Raw genomic sequence first — 16,285 nt, 5'->3', positions numbered from 1 at the left:
CCCTCAGAGAAACCGTTAAATAGTGTGTTTGATGTTTGCCTATTGGGATACCTGTTTAGCCATGGGGCCATCTCTAATACGTTCACCGGGGTTCTGTCCCTCGGGAGCAGTGATCTGCCGGGCTGATGGTTTAGTTTGACGTGGGCATCTGGATGCTGAGTGTGGGGCCCCGCATACAGAGCACTCATGTTTGAACTTACAGAGACCGAAGAATCTGCAGTGTCCCTCATTGAAAAGCCAACAGGTACCTGGTCTTCTGACGGCCACTGCCCCAGGGGCGTTTTGAGAAGCAGCGGCCCCTGACTGAAAGGGGGGGTACTTTTGTGACATCATGAGCCTGATCCAAAGGTCGGTTGCTTTAACGCCCCAACCAATCTCAGGCTGCAGTGCAAGGCGGCGACGGAATTCCTCATCATATTTCCACCATGCACTGCCGCCATAAGACTTAAAAGCCGTGTACACTGAATCTTGATAAATGAACAGCTCTGAGCATCGTTCAGGATGTTTTTCGCCCATGACACAACCGAGGACAGCGAAAGCCTGAAGCCAGTTATTAATGGTTTTTGCCACCCTCGGTTTACGGTCAAAAACCCGTTCAGTGGCAAAACGTCTTTCTCTGTCCACTGTGCTGAGGTCCACGGTGATCAGAGACCATATGTCTATGTACTGGTTCAGCCATATCTTTTCTTTTAACTCCTCAGTGAGGTGGGACCCTAGGGGGTTAATACCACAAAATAACGCTTCCTTATAGACACTGGCCTTATTCGATTTCGGAAGTGAGGGTTGTGGAAGGGGGGGTTGATCTACCTTGGTGTGTTCTAATTTTTGCAACAGGGCCTTAAGGGCCGGGATAACCGTGTCACCACTACTCCCCTCCCCCCATGCCTTAACGAAATCAAACTCACCGGGAGCACCGCTCGATGATCCTGGAGCTTCTGGAACCATGGAAGTGGAACTCGAACTCTCTGCTACAGGAACCAGACTTGGTACTGTGGCTGGATCCGGAAATACCTGAGGTGGACAGGGTGTTGACTGAACAACGGGAGGGGGCACCGCGCTGGCCTGACTGGCCCCGCGAAGCGACCTACTGGCCGAGACTCTAGGCTCCTGCCTCTTGCTAAATCTCTGGGACTCTCTGTATCTGTCCCTAGAAGTACTACGGGATGAGGATCCCGACGATGATGGGGAGCGCCACCTTGAGGATCGAGACCTTCTACTTCTGTCGCTCCTCCTTGACTCCCTAGAATAACGGCGGGAGAGGTGGCGGCGGTGGGAGGATGGCCTGTGGCGTCTACGCCTATATGAGCCATGTGAGGAGTGAGAGGATGAACGGCTGCGGCTCCGCCCTCCTGAAGCGGCGTGCTTATGGTGAGAACGCCTCGCGACAGGCAGCCGCTCCTCTAGGGAGGCCTGGTCAACGCTGGGCGGCATCAGAGACTGGGCCATAGCTGTAGCAAGGGGGGCAGGGATTGCGAGTACTGCAGAGTTTGTGTCAATCTCATTTGCAGCTGTGCTGGCAGCAGCCATATTAGGACTGTGAGGAAGATCAGATGCAGCTACAGGTGCTTGCTGCACAGCACTAGCAGCAGGAGTCGTTATGGGAGCTGGCATTTCTCCTGTGGGGTCCTGTGAGCTAGAGCTAGAAGCTGCCTGTGAATTTCCCATGCTGAGGGAACTCTGGGAGGCCAAGCTAGCGGTGAGGACTGCCTGAGAGGAAAGTGATGAGATACCGGGAGAGCAGGGAGCAATGGTGCCTGAGCGTGGTGGTTGGGGAGCGCGGGAAAGGGGCGGAGCCACGGGAAAAGGCGCGCTACTCGCTATTGGTCCCCCTCGTCTTACTGAATGCTGAGCCCCTCCTCCTCCCGTACGGCTATGCCGCTGCGGCGGGGGGCTCGGGCTCAAACGGTTCGGTGGGCGGATGCGCCGTGCGGACCGCCTGCCACCGACCGCTGCAAGTGCCGGGTGATCGGCGCTTACGGCGTCTCCCAGCCCCGACACTAAGCGGGACAGGAAACCCGTGTCGCCCTGGATGTGGGACCGCAGCGCGGCGATGAGGTTAGCCTCATCAGCCATACTCACATGCGAATCTTCTCCTCAAGCCGCACGTCCGACGTCCTCGCTGTCCAGGCAGGAAGAGGATAAGACCGGGAGGAAACCACACTATGCCTCCCACCACCTGCCTCTGATTGGCCCGCCAGCTCCCACCCCTAATACTTCCATCCTATCCCCAGCGGCTAAAGGGGAGGGGAGGAGCAACAACCTAACTGGGACGATTAACCCCTAACTAACTGGCAAAACCTCCTGCCACCCTGTTAGTCCTTGTGCCATCTCCTTAAACAGCTCGTAGCCCACATTGAAGATTCTTCTGAAATAAAGAACAGTTTTGAACTGTTTTTCTAGTATCTAATGCTTGTGAGTCATCTATATCCAATACCAGCGGACAGACCGCAACAGAGAACTATGTGAAGTCTGGAGGCTGCGTTAAGAAATCGGATGATTTGATTTTCTTCAGATAGCATTTCTTCCAAACCTCAGACATTTCTTCTTCAGCTGTTCTGTCAGCAAAGGAATAATGGAGAACACACAAAATTGTCCTAATGTGCGGCACTATTCAGCCAAGACATGACAGAAGTGTCTCCGCTAACACAAACCAAGCCGCCTCACTACATCTTGGTAATCTAGAAAATAGAATTAAGGAATGTATCGATGGGAACACGGAGATCACCAGTGGGTTTCTGAATACTTTTTTAGTTTTTAGAATTTGCTATGAATTCTAACCAGTTTCTGCTTTGTTTTATAGCATCATCATAGCCTGCAGTGTTGTCATTGGTTTAATTATAGACATAGCAGCTACTATGGGGCCCAGCCAGGAAAAAAAGATCACAACTATAGGACACATGTGGCTGTTACTAAACTACAATTCCCATCAGCTTTAGCTTTGGCTGTCCAGTCATGATGGGAACTGTAGTTTTGCAACCACGGGATGGTTCAGCACGTCAGTTTGGATCATCAGACCCGCAATCAGACTGGGACTCGCAGCCGTAATATGGATGCAAAAATACGCCATGTGATACCGACATACACTGCCCCCTCAGATCCTGCACTAGACATTAGCTGGCATCACATCAAGTTTTTGCATTGTATTTTTTTAACTGTAATTTTAATAAAATTTCACAAAAGTTTTACAGGAAAGTATTTTTTATGCATTTTTTTTGCAAGTTTTAATCTGAATTATGGCGAACCATTTTCTTTTCCCATTCAAGATATGCTAAAATATTTGAGGCTGATAAAGGCCAAAGAGACTCTCCTTTTGCCTCTTAATAGCAGCTTTCTGAGCATACACACTTAAAAGGGTTATCCAGCGCTACAAAAACATGTCCACTTTTCCCACTCTCTTGTCTCCAGTTTGGGTGGGGTTTCAAACTCAGTTCCATTGAAGTAAATGGAGCTTAAATGCAAACAACACCTGAACTGGAGACGAGCGGGGGAAAAGTGGCCATGTTTTTGTAGCACTGGATAACCCCTTTAACATAATCCATCCTCAGGGCATGTTCACAAAGTTAAAAATCATGGAAAAAAACCCACACAGCTTCTTTCTTGCAAAAACTCTGCTTATTTCAATTTAATATAACTGAGCCACATCCAAACAGAGGATAGGAGTGGGGCTGTTTCTACAAGAGAGTGGCCATGCTTTTATAGTCCTGGACAACTCGCAAACCCGAACTATTGGCATTTGACTCCTGGTGACTGGAGAAGGTGGATGCAGCCTGGAAAGCATGGATTCAGCCTATAGCCAGGTGTCAAATGCCGATAGTGTGTTCGTTCATTTCTAAATCACACATTTTTTTTCAATGTACCCATTGAAATCAATGGTTTGTGTGAACATGCCCTATGGTTGCCATATTTAGCTCTGTACTTCCCTAAGTGCGACTTTGTACTTTAGGGTACGTGTCAAGAAATGACTCACCGGGGAGGGGGGGGGGCATTTTGATTTTACGAGGAAAGTTTCCTTTATGAAGAGGAACAAATATATTTAATAAGAGCCCCATATAAGTTACAGTCAGACACGAGTCACAATGCCAGGGGAACCCGTCATCGGAGCTGGCGCTCTAGTGGGAGTATAGTTAACGTGTTGATTACTAGTAACACAATCTGGATGTTGCTATACTAAACCTTGGCACAACCGACCTAGGATGCAGGGTTTTGTGTTGCAGCCCTCGGTTCCAGCTTTCTGTCTTCCATAGGAACCGACACTTCCTCCAGCTTTGTCTCCTGAACAAAATCACTTGCTTCCCACACTCTCTATTGTCTGGCGAGGGAGTAGGAGGCATTATGTATACGTCTTATGACTCCACTTGGCCACGCTTTGCTCCAGGTGATTGTTCCTTTTGATTCTAGCCTCGGAGTCACCTCATAAATAGCTTTTATTTGTGTGCTTGCAGCACCTTGCTGGACTTGGCCCACAACAAAAGAACCGATACCCGAGTCATTCTTTCTCGGCGTATACAGCGATCTCGGCTTTCGGTGAGTTCATACTAGAGCTTACACATGGAGGAGTCTTGGCTGCACGCGGCTTGTCGCTGGAGTACGTCACCGTTACTTATTTGATTGTGATAAACGGTTGCCAAATTCACTACTAATACCACGAGTTACAAATCCCTGGGCAGGTACAAAGATTTTGTAGCTCGCTGTGGTATGAACGTAGACGGTTTACAAAAAGGGGCCATGTCGTTTTTATAATGTATTTTACAACTATGGGCAGATTAAAACCAGCTTCAGAAGGGCGTAACGCGGCTGCAACACCCGAAAACCGCATTAACCCCTTTGTTGGTCTACTGAACAAAACTCAGATCACCAAAGGACACTATGGGGGAGATTTATCAAACATGGTGTAAAGTGAAACTGGCTCAGTTGCCCCTAGCAACCAATCAGATTCCACCTTTCATTCCTCACAGACTCTTTGGAAAATGAAAGGTGGAATCTGATTGGTTGCTAGGGGCAACTGAGCCAGTTTCACTTTACACCATGTTTGATAAATCTCCCCCTATGTTAATGTGAGATCAGGTAATAGAACCTTACAGGGGTCATCTGGTTAATGGAAAAGTCTGACGGATTATAAAATCCAGCAAGGGGGAAATTGGTTACAAGTACTAACTTACTTCTCCCCATGCCCGCGGTGAGTCGCAGGACCGGCCCCAGGACCCCCGCTAGGAGGCATTTTTCCCCTCGAGTTGTGATGACGTCTCGACTTCATCACTTGTCCCAACTGATGGACTGGCCGCTAAGCCAATAAGTGACTGGAGCGCCCCCCCCCCAATTACTGACTGGCGGAGCGACCAGTCCATCAGCCGGGTTGTGACGTGTCATCTCTGAGGGTCCCGCCGCTCACCGCAGGCACAGGGAGAGGCTAAGTTAGTACTTGTAATCAATTTCCCCCCTGGTTTTATGATCCACCAGACTTCTCCTTTAAGTAAAATAGATGTTCAATCCCCCTCCTCCTGGAGACTAACAATCTATTCAATAGTACTTATTACCTTATCCTTTCTTTAGTTCTGACTAGGCTTCCGTCTGCTCAAAACACAGAAAACTGTGTCCGTATATTCCTATCAAACCCGCTGCTCAACGCCCTTTTCCCCCTCCCTTCGGGGACACTTATGTGACCAGCGTCCCTGGTCAGTCAGTGATTGGCTTATTGGCCTGTAATTGAAGAGGCAGGGCCAGAAGTGTCAAAGGCAGCTGCGGGGAGTAGGAAACGCAGGAAAAAGGCACCAGGACAACCAGGGGGCATGGGTAAGTATAAACTTTATTCTTTTCTATGTGAAAGCAAGCACTACTCGGGCATTTCTAACAATATATAGTTCCTCAAGCCTTGTAATAAACTCTGTAAGCAAGTGCCGCATCAGGCCGTGTAAAGCGGCCTTTAGTCTCCAGGAGGGGGCATTATTGAACTCAACTGGATAACTCCTTTAAGGGGTTTAAGCCCACATGTAAGGAGCATTGATCTTTAGTGATCAGCACTCATTTATAGAACTTTCACAAGGCTCAAACAGTCGTACCTCATTTTTCGGCAATCAGCTGTCAGCTGCACATCACCTATTACACAAGGAGATGTGCAGCTGACAGCCAATGATTTTTCAGCAGTGCAGAATGGCTCGATCAGCCAAGCAAGCGTTTGCTCATTCATCAGCTGATCACTATTCCTTTTTTTTTTTTTTTATTCTTTATTTTGTGCAGAAACAGAGGTAGTGCGGCAACATACCCGCCAATCCTTACCAACATATTAATCAACAGATATGAAAGGGAGTAGGAATGATACAGCAGAAAAAACATATACAAGTCAAATAAAAAAAAAAGATCTTCAGACAGCTCTGCCAGCAGGAAACGTCGAGAGCACACGAGTCATACACATATATAGGATATTAGGGCCATGCCCGCCCACCACTCATTGTCCAATAAAGGGAGACTGCATCGCAGAGACGCAGCTCTGGACAGAAAAGGGGAGCCCCTCCACTCAGGAAGGCAGCTCCCAGCGAGAAAGAGAAAGAAAGAGAGCAGAGCCTGAAAAGGAGAGAGGGTGAGGTAAGGATGGGAAAGGGAAGCAGGAAAAGAAAAAAAAAAAAAAAAAAAAACAGACACAGAGTAAATTAGAATAGGTAGATAAGGGAGGGGGGTGCAGGGTGAAGTGTGTAGACGGTGCCGACCCCCACCTATCTCCTACCACCTATGAGTTGGATCCGGACCAACCCAGAGAGGTTCCATGCCCGAATGTTCCGAGCAGTAACATCTTAGGCAACCATAGGTCAGCTAACCTGCGTTCGCATCCCTTTATAGAGAGAACGATATTCCGGGATGTCTCGAAACGTCATCCAGTCAAACCAGGTCTTTCTAAATTTGTCGTTAGTATTATGTAAGGAAGACGACAAGTCCTCTATCAACAAGATGTCATTCACCTTCGATACCCACAGGGAGATCGGAGGCGGAGTTGTCTTCTTCCAAAACAGTGGGATACAGGCCCGAGCAGCCATAACTTAAAATCTGAGGAGAGATTTCTTATAGGCAGCCATAGGGAGCGCACATTGCTGGATAAGGAACAAAGCTGGTGTGAGCTCTTGCGTAGTATTGGTCACCTGTCGGGTCGTCTGCAGTATTGTCTCCCAAAAAGGCGTCAACACTGGGCAAGACCAAAAGATATGAAGATGAGTCCCCTCTGTTGTGCCACACCGCCAACACAACGGGTCAACCTCAGGCCATATGACATGGAGTTTGGTAGGGACTCTGTACCAACGGGTCAGTATCTTGTATCCAGTCTCTTGGAAGCCTGAACAGATTGAGGATTTGTGTACCAAAATTAGTATTTTCTCCCGTTGCTTAGGGGATAATTTGAGATTCAAATCTGCTTCCCACCTAAGCAGGTAGTCAGGGGGTGGTTGATCAGGTGGGGACTGCAATGCCGCATATGTTAAGGACAGAGAGTGCCGTAAGGCACCCTCATCCAGACACAACGCCTCAAAATGTGTCCGAGATGTTCTATAGGAAGATGGGGAGGGCAAAGAGTGCAAGAAGTGTCTGAGTTGCATCACCCGCCATGCCCCCAACCTCGAAGGATCCGTCAAAGCACCCAACTCTACCGGAGAAAGCCAGGATGTACCGGAGCGGAACGTGTCAACTCTAAATTTGTTCGCCTTAAACCAGGCAATAAAGACCGGGTCTTGTAGGCTGGCCGGGAATTCTGGATTCCCCAGAATCGGGTAGTATGCGGATCTATGAGGCAACATATAGGCCCTACTAGTAGAGCCAGCGCACGCCAATAGCGTGGGTCCGATAGTAGGGTGGGAGCGTAACGTTGGTGTAGACGAGGGGTGTAACCAGGGGAGGCATGCAAGAGGAACCGGAGACATTGACTGTTCTATTTTCACCCACATCTTGCATTGTGCGTGACGACACCAGTCTATCGCTCTGGTCAGAAGAGCTGCCATGTGGTAAAGGCGGATGTCAGGTAAGCCCACTCCCCCACACCTCTTCGGACGACTAAGCATAGTCCTCCGAAGACGCGAAGGCTTGTTGTTCCAGATTAACTTAATTTGGAGAGCCGTAACTGACTTAAAGAAGGAAGGAGGTATCTGAGTTGGTATGCACTGGAAGGAGTATAACAATTTGGGGAGGACGGACATCTTAAATAAACCACGAAAAATAGCCCCTGGTCCAGATCTCACACTGAGCCTGTATTTTGGCCAATAGAGGGGGGAAATTCAACACGTACAATTTCCTCAAATCCGCTGGCAAGGAGATTCCAAGATACCGAAGAGCTCCGGTTGCCCATTTAAATCTAAAGGAGGAGCGGAGCGAGGACGTCAGGTCATTCGCCAGGCCCACACTGAGAGCCTCTGATTTGAGAAAATTAATTTTAAAATTAGAGAGGTAGGAGTAATCCTCCAGTTCCCTCATTAACGAAGGAAGGGAAATCGGTCATCGGCATAGGCCACAACCTTGTGAGTGACATCTCGCACCTGGACTCCACCTACGTCAAGATTCATTCTAATTTTACATAACAGGGGCTCCAGTGAGAATGAAGATCAGCGGCGACAGTGGGCACCCCTGCCTGGTGCCGTTTTTAATGCAAAACTCGTCGGACAAGAGACCATTCACCCGCACCCTGGCCATCGGCGCCCAGTACAGGGCAGACTCCCAATTCATAAAACCGGAGCCTAAGCCAATAAACCGAAGCGTCTCTGTCAAGAACGTCCAATTCACCCTATCGAACGCCTCTTCGGCGTCGGTAGAAAGAAGCGTTAGAGGGATATCTGACAACTTAGCTTTATGAATAAGGTCGATGGCCCGAATAGTATTATCCCTTGCCTTGATCACTAGTCCTTTTATATCGGTCTGTTTCTCCAATAATTGCCCCATGTATTAAGTCTTAGGGCCCATTTACACAGAAAGATTATCTGACAGATTATCTGCCAAAGATTTAAAGCCAAGGCCAGGACTGGACTTGAAAAGAGGAGAAATCTCAGGCTTTCCTGTAGGACTTGATATCTGTTTATAGTCTGTTCCTGGTTTTGGCTTCAAATCTTTGGCAGATAATCTTTCTGTGTAAAAGGGCCCTTAAGGGTCCATTTACACAGAAAGATTATCTGACAGATTATCTGCAAAAGATTTGAAGCCAAAGCCAGAAACAGACAATACACAGAGATCAGGTCATAAAGGAAAGCTTTAGATTTTTCCTCTTTTCAAATCCATTCCTGGCTTTGGCTTCGAATCTTTGGCACATAGTCAGATAATCTTTCTGTGTAAATGGACCCGGGGGCTGCGTTCACACTACGTATATTTCAGTCAGTATATGTATATTTCAGTCAGTATTGCAACCAAAACCAGGAGTGGATTAAAAACACAGAAAGGATCTGTTCACACAATGTTGAAATTGAGTGGATGGCCGCCATTTAATGGCAAATATTTGCTGTTAATTTAGAACAACGGCTGTTGTACTGAAATAATGGCAGTTATTTACTGTTATATGGCGGCCATCCACTCAATTTCAACATTGTGTGAACAGATCCTTTCTGTGTTTTTAATCCACTCCTGGTTTTGGTTGCAATACTGACTGAAATATACGTAGTGTGAACGCAGCCTAATGGTGTGTTTACACAGACAGATTTATCTGACAGATCTTTGAAGCCCAAACCAGGAGCAGACTATAAACAGGGATCAGGTCATAGAGGAAAGACTGTGATCAATCCTCTTTTTAAATCCTTTCCTGGCTTTGGCTTCCAAAATCTGTCAGATAAATCTTTCTGTGTAAACGCACCCTTAGGGTACAAACACACACATCGTATACGCAGCGTATTTACTGCTGCGATACGCAGCAGATTAGATCTAAATAACTGAACACAGCATCAAGTCTTCACCATCAGATCTGCTGCGTATCTGCTGCGTATTTGCTGCGTATCTGCTGCATATACGGTGTGTGTGTTTGTACCGTTAGTCTGACCCCAAACTAACAGAATGTAGTATCGTCCAGAATTAGCAATACCAAATGCTTTATAGTTTAGCTCAGAAGTGAATGGGGCTACGTTGCAATATCACAAGCCACCTGGAGACAGGTGTGGCAATGTTTTCAAAAGAAGCAGCCATGTTTCTGCATTCCCAGGCTGCATCATAATCTAGAAGGAAGGAATTAGCACACATAGTTTAGCACAGAACTATGTAATAATATTAAGTGAACACTACAATGTAAATATAAATAAGTGTTCCATCTGTACAAAGTAAACATATAGATGTGACCCATAAAACCAATTACTTCACAATGTCCCCCGGTCCTAGAATGAATCATGGCAGATTATTCCAACTTGATCGGCCCGGCGAGTAACAAAATATTAAGTCTTAACCTGTAATAAGGAGCTGCCAGACATGATGCGGCTTTAACCATTGATCCTGTGGCAGCTATGGATTTTAGGCTGGAAGAAAAAGGAGAACTTGTGATCTGAGGAATACCATCGACGTGTCCATGTGGTGTTGCAGCTTGTGTGTATGGGGTTTATTTGCAATAGCAGGATAAAGTTATCCCACTGCAATGTATTCAATATCAAAGAATTGGAAATGGGTATGAATGTTTGAATATAATACAATAATGCATCACTGGCCTGGTGAAAAGAAGGTGATTTTAAAGTCTTAAAGGGATTGTCTAATAACTGAACATATATTAGTTAATAAAATAATTTTACTACCTTTCTGTGGCCTTTTGTTCTTTCTTACTTACTATTCAAAATGATCTGTCTAATGGACATTCTGTAACAGACTTCCTATTCCTGCTGTACACTACACCTGGGACTTCACCCATCTCTATCTGCCTCCCACTATACGGGTGGGTAAAGTCAAGAAGGTTTAGAGGGAGACAGAGCTGGCTGAAATCTGAGCTAGAGTGTGCAGAAAAAACAGGAATTTGTTGCAGGCTGTACACTAGATTGAAAGCAGCAGACAACAAAAAACATCTCTAATGAGGAGAGATAGGGTCCATTTACACAGAAAGATTATCTGGCAGATTATCTGCCAAGGATTTGAAGCCAAAGCCCGGAATGGATTTGAAAAGAGGAGAAATCTCAGGCTTTTCTTTATGACATGATCTCTGTTTATAGTCCATTCCAGGCTTTGGCTTCAAATCTGTCAGATAATCTTTCTGTGTAAATGGACCCATAGGGAGTTTGATATTTTTTTTTTTTTGGGGGGGGGGGGGGGGATTAGAAATGTTGTTAAATTGTCTATTTCATTTAAGAAAAAGTGTTGATCAGTCAGAGTCCAGGTGTTCAGATCCCAACGCTTATAAAGGAGTCCATATCCTTCAAATGGACAGAAATCGCAATAAGCCGTCTGTGCACTTCTCCCTCTTATTTCTAATGCTAGTGGGGGGTTTAACCCATCAGACTTTTGTTGAATGACAAGGTCACATTAAAATTGAATAATAGGATTATGGATTAATGTTTTTGTATAAAGTTATATTTAATAAAACAAACATTTTAAAAAAATGAATAAAAACCCTTGCAGTAGCAGAGCGGAGCTTTGGGATGTTCTTGGATATTCTGGGGATTGGTAATATTAGACATAAAAAGATACTATCAGAGGAGAGCAAAAATACAATAGGATTTGCCAAACCACAATGTGATGAATCGGCTGTTGATTTGTTTAGTCTTTTAAAAGTTGTTCCTGCTATCCGAGTGTTAATGCCCCACTGATGCCTGGAATGAGTCCATCCTAGATTTCTCCAGGGAATCACAACACTTGGAATGTGTTTTACAACAATTAGGGAGGTTTCAGACAATGCCTTTTCCTGAAAAATTATTGGTAAAAACACCACAGGTGACAGAGTTTTTTTTTTTTTTTTAATGGATAACATTCATGTGCACATTACAGAAGAACTAAATCGAAGTTTACCTGCAATACACAATGAGAGTGGTCATTACAGCTGGAGAACCACAAGTAAGTGAATATTGCAGAGATACTACGCGGTGTGTTGTTAAGTGGCTCACCTTCATTGAAGGGGCTCTCCAGTTTTCTGAGTTAACTCTCCAAGGTTTCATAGTTAAAGGAGAAGTCCGGCGAAAAATTTTAGTAAAGTATTGTATTGCCCCCCAAAAGTTATACAAATCACCAATATACACTTGTTACAGGAAATGCTTATAAAGTGCTTTTTTTCCTGCACTTATTACTGCATCAAGTTTTCACTTCCTGGATAACATGGTGATGTCACTTCCTGGATAACATGGTGATGTCACAACCCAACTCCCAGAGCTGTGCGGGCTGTGGCTGCTGGAGAGGATGATGGCAGAGGGACACTGAGGGACACAGGGCACTGGAGGGACACTGAGCATCCCCCTGCCATCATCCTTTCCAGCAGCCACAGCCTGCACAGCTCTGGGAGTCGGGTCGTGACATCACCATGTTATCCAGGAAGTGACATCACCATGTTATCCAGGAAGTGAAGCCATGATGCAGTAGTAAGTGCAGGGAAAAAAGCACTTTATAAGCATTTCCCGTAATAAGTGTATATTAGTGGTTTGTATAAATTTTGGGGGGGGCAATACAATACTTCAATAAAAAGTTTTGCCGGACCTCTCCTTTAATATTAGAGTGGGGGGGTCCTCTTTTTAGGAACCAGTTTTTGCCATAATGGGAAGTGATTAAAAAGAACATCTCTTGTAGAGTTGAGCAGTGTGCTGCATTTGAATACCGGTGGCTGCAGAAGTTGGATGCAACCCTACGGAGTCCTGGAAAACATGGATACGCCATATAGAACTTGAACACTTACATATAGTTCTTCCCACAGATTACAGCCTATCGTTGATGGTCGCAAAAGAACAATCATTTATGATCAACAATTCTCAAAGGACCCCTTTAATAAGTAGGTATTGTTGAAACCAGTAACTACCCTTTAAGTACTGGTTGTAGATGGTGTTAACGTGTCAACATATCACTAATGTATCATTTAGAAGAAATTTTGCCAAGGAGCTCAGGTCCAGATACAATGGTCAGAAATACACCCTCCACCTAAAGTAGAGCTGCAAACTCTTGCCAAAAATGCACTCACCGTTCCCTTAAAAGCTCAAAGAGTTAGAACGTGATGAAGACGTCATAATACCAGAGTAATGCGCTTTATACATGAAACAATAGCCGGGCAGATTTGCCTCTACCCTGGTAGGACTAATTTACTGTGAAGCTTTCTGTTACCGCAGCCACATCTGATTGTTCTCCTAGGATGAAGGCGTATTATACAGATACATAAACTGAAGATTAGCACTGGTGGATACTTGTAAACCACTATAAGGCTATAATCACAATCTTTAATCAGATTTAGATGAACAACTGAATAAACTTGAACGTTTTTTTTTTAATATACAAATTGTGTAAAAGGGTTCCCGACAAGGCTGTGGAGTCAGAGTCGTGGAGTCGGAGCTAGTTTTGGCTGGAGTCTGTAAAAAATGTAGAATTGAATTTTGATATGAATTTTACAAGTGTTGCTCATGAATATATATTATGAGCAACATTCTAATAGGACACTGGCCCTATTACATAAGGGGGGTCATGGAAAAGTTGTCGGTCACTATTTGGCAGTTTGTTTTTCAGCTGGAAGAGTCCATTGTGTGGGGGGAGATCTGTGCTGTTCTCTTTCTGGATACTGGATGACTGTATATGAGCAGCAGTGTAATATAAAGATATCCTGTGTAATATAGAAGAGGAGGAGAAGACATAAGTAGTGTAGCAGTAACCTCTGTCCTCAGTGTGGTGTTTTCTCTCTGGGAGAAGATTGTGTGTTTTTCTTCAGTGTTCCATGGCAGCAGACTGTGTGTGTGTGCTATGGCTGCAGCAGGCTGTGTGTGTATGTGTGTGCTATAGCTGCAGTAGGTTGTGTGTGTGCTATGACTGCAGCAAGCTGGGTGTGTAGGCTATGGCTGCAGCAGGCTGTGTGTATGTGTGCTATGGCTGCAGCAAGCTGTGTGTGTGTATGTGTGCTATGGCCACAGCAAGCCGAGTGTGTGTGTGTGGTGTGCGCCATGGCTGCATGTGTGGTGTGTGCTACGGCTGCAGCAGGCTGTGTGTGTGGTGTGTGCTATGGCTGCAGCAGGCTGTGTGTGTGTGGTGTGTGCTATGGCTGCAGCAGGCTGTGTGTGTGTGTGTGTGTGTGTGTGTGTGTGTGTGTGTGTGTGCACGCGCGCTATGGCTGCAGCAGGCTGTGTGGCTGTGTGTGTGTGTGTGTGTGTGTGTGTCGCCACAGTAACCTTCTATATCACTGTGTAACCTCTATATCACTATGTGTGACCCCCTGTATATCACTATGGATGACCTCTATATTACAGGTATCTGGCATTGTTAGCAGTGTTTCTTTAAGTATGGTGAATATTTAGTTAGAAACATAGAAGACTGTCAGCAGGAAAAGACCACCTGCTCCATCCACTGCACACACAGGAGAATCTGCTTTATATACAGTATTCCTTTTTTCACTCAGAAGTCGCCCCAGGATCATGTAGGACATTAGGGAGAAGCTGCTGAGCCAGTGTGATAAATAACTCCCCTGGTATATGACTGGCCATTTATGAAGGAGCAGGAGTCGGACCTGATAAAATTCAAGTGTCGGAGTTGGAGCTGCGGCTTACTGACTCCACAGCCCTGGTTCCCGAGACCATCAATGACCTACCGTCAAACCAGTCATGCTGGAGATAGCACTGTTTGGCGTGCTGCCTCCATACTCTTACGTGTGCTGTGTATCCTAGTGTAAGAGAGAGGCGTCAAGTAGAGAGGAGTACTGTTGCTACTGTAATTATACCGCCCTTAACCCCTTCTGCTCCCGCCCGGCTCCCCCGCTGTAAGCATACTTTACCTGTCCTTGCTGCACGGGTCCGGCGTCCTGCTCTCCCGCCCGGCCAATCAGTGGCTGCGGCTGGGCAACACACTAATTGGCCGGACGGAAAAGCAGGACGCCGGACCCGTGCAGGAAGGACAGGTAAAGTATGCTTACAGCAGGGGAGCCGGGCGGGAGAAGAAGGGGTTAAGGGCGGGATAATTATATACTCGCTGCGGTCATTTAGACCGCAGCAAGTATGTAGTGTATGGGAACTGCCAGGACCTGCCGGGCTCGCAGCGAGAATCTCGCTGCAAGCCCGCCCGTGTGAATATACCCTTAAGAGGGATTTCTGTTTTTTTCTGTAGTAGTTCTAATTTACGTTCCTATATAACAGGCAATGAGGTTTGCATTTCATTCTCTCCTCCTTCTGGGTTGTTAAGAAGCATTATATTTGTGACCCTTTAAGATGATTCTCTCTTTATGGCTGCTCGAGCGTAGTTATAAATGAAAAGTTTTTTTCCCAGATTTTTTCCACCTCTTATTGCTGGTTGGTTTCCATTTACCATTGAACCACTAAGATAGATCAGCTCCTGCTCTGGAAGACTCATTTATATAGGACAGGTTGGTCCAGTTATTGTCTTGCTGCAGCTGTCCATGACAATAACAGACGATTACCATGGGGCTCAGAAGCCAGACCGACAGCCATTAGCCTCTTCAAGCACCAAGACAGTAACAAAGCCATATATAACATGGAATTAAAACAAACTATTTGGGCACATTGCTATATATCTGGCCATACACATCAGATGAAAGTAGGCTGAACTTGTATTTCAACTGGATTGGCTGATCTTTGTATGAGCTCTGGTGCCGGCTCATCACTCCTAGAGTGGTCAACTGGTTAAAATCCAACACACCAGAACGTTCTTTTCCCAACATCATTTGTTGGTGGCACTTTAGACATTGGGCTAATTTCAATAACAAGTTCACTTTCTTGTCCTCCCCATACATATAAACGTTCAGCAACGTCAAGCATTCCTGTATTCTCTATGGACAAGGGTAAGCCGAAGCTAGACAGCTGTGGCAGTGGTAGATCTCTCAGAGAACAAAAGGATCAGGTAATCTTTCATTACGCCCGACCCCCATCTCCACAATAATCGTCTGTCACAGTGCTAAGAAAGCCCTGTACACTTTGAGCAGTGGGTTTAGTCGACAGAAGTATAAAGTGCATAGCGACCTTAAAGCGACTCTGTACCCACAATCTGACCCCCCCCCCCCCAAACGACTTGTACCTTCGGATAGCTGCTTTTAATCCAAGATCTGTCCTGGGGTCCGTTTGGCAGGTGATGCAGTTATTCTCCTAAAAACAACTTTTAATCCGGCAGCGCAGTGTCTAACGGCCGGGGCTTACATTTGTAAAAGCATTAGGCTGGCATCACCTCTCCATCCTTCCTCCCC

The sequence above is a fragment of the Dendropsophus ebraccatus genome, chromosome 5 (assembly GCF_027789765.1).
Source record: "Dendropsophus ebraccatus isolate aDenEbr1 chromosome 5, aDenEbr1.pat, whole genome shotgun sequence".
Lineage (NCBI taxonomy): Eukaryota > Metazoa > Chordata > Amphibia > Anura > Hylidae > Dendropsophus > Dendropsophus ebraccatus.
This window is presented reverse-complemented; position numbering follows the sequence as displayed.